A 1696-nucleotide genomic window follows, 5' to 3' on the forward strand; every position below is an offset into this window, starting at 1 on the left:
TGTCCTCTCATGTCCTCCCAAGTCCAAAACGTCCTTACCTCATTTTCACGCTGCTTGGTCCTTTGTTGGTGGGATATTCTGTCACGTTCGTGTGGAGAGACGGACCAAGGCGCAGCGTGATTGGAGTTCCACATCTTTATTCCAAAGTGAAAAACAACATATGTGGAACTCCAATCATGCTGCACCTGCCCATTACATATCAGTCTATGTAATGGGCAGGTGTTCGACATGTTTTTTACACTCAGTGTATATCAGTAGAAGTCACTGTTCAGGCAGGAATCGTTGGATGGTGGCTTCTAGTTTTATTTATTATACCTCTTTATTTAGGTTGATGGCATGACGTCGAAACAATGACGTTGTTTCAAAGATGCCATTTTACTATCAACATCGAAACAAGATAAATTAAAATGTCTAATCAAATATAAGATCCTGTGTAGTGCAGTGACCTGGGTGTGGTTTCATTCTCACCCAGTAAAACAGGTTTTAGGGTAATTGAAGTTGACCCTTGATGTCACGCCCTGGTCTTAGTATTTTGTGTTTTCTTTATTTATTTTGGTCAGGCCAGGGTGTGACATGGGTTTTGGTATGTGGTGTGTTTTGTCTTGGGGTTTTTCATAGGTATTGGGATTGTGGCTTAGTGGGGTGTTCTAGTTAAGTCTATGGCTGTCTGAAGTGGTTCTCAATCAGAGGCAGGTGTTTATCGTTGTCTCTGATTGGGAACCATATTTAGGCAGCCATATTCTTTGAGTGTGTCGTGGGTGATTGTCCTTGTTTCTGTCTCTGTGTTACTTTGCACCAGTTTTGGCTCTTTCGGTTTTCGTGTTACGTTTGTTGTTTTTGTATTGATTAATGTTTTCCTTGTTTCATTAAAACATGAATCTCAATAGCCACGCCGCATTTTGGTCCGACTCTACTTCACCTAAAGAGAGCCGTTACACTTGACCCTCAAATCAAAACAAATACAGAGTTGTCTACATTTAGGTGTTGTTCATAATTGCATGATATGGAGGTAACATATCTCTGGACGATGGTGTTAATATAAAGTGAAACTTTAAACTGTCATGGGGAACAATTCTTCTTGACCCTTCCCCAGTCAGTCAGAGCACATTGGGGTCAGTCATGTTATGCTAATTATGAGATATAACAGCCTTGAATCTGTATCTGTCAGTCAAACAGTGACACTCTGTAACCCTGTATTCTGTAGTGTACATCGGTGCCCTGGCTAGGCTACTACTATGGCCAAGTGACCTTGTGTAATCCCCTTATGGCAGTCTGTTGGCCCACTGCAAACAAGTGTACCTCTATCTCTCTCTCCCTGTCCCTCCCTTCTGCCTTCTACTTATTAAGCATCCCGATGACAGCTCGCGCTCGTTCTAAGCGGTAATCAAACACTGTCGGGCTGCGGCCTGTCCAATCCCTCTGAGAAGATCCAGCCATTGATTTTAGCCTGCTCATTCCAGCCCCCCACGATTTGAATATGAATTCATATAATACTTCCTTCTCATGTATAACACACCTGAGAACAAGTCTTTTTTCTATACATGTATAATACATCTGAATACAATTATCATGCAGCCTACTGCAGCCTACCTACCGCAGGTTCATGCTCACTCGAAATACATTTTGCCACTAGAGACAGCGACTCATACTTTAGAAATATGTGAATTAACCAATGACCAATTAATTATATGTACAT

The sequence above is a fragment of the Oncorhynchus masou genome, chromosome 31, assembly GCF_036934945.1.
Source record: "Oncorhynchus masou masou isolate Uvic2021 chromosome 31, UVic_Omas_1.1, whole genome shotgun sequence".
NCBI lineage: Eukaryota > Metazoa > Chordata > Actinopteri > Salmoniformes > Salmonidae > Oncorhynchus > Oncorhynchus masou.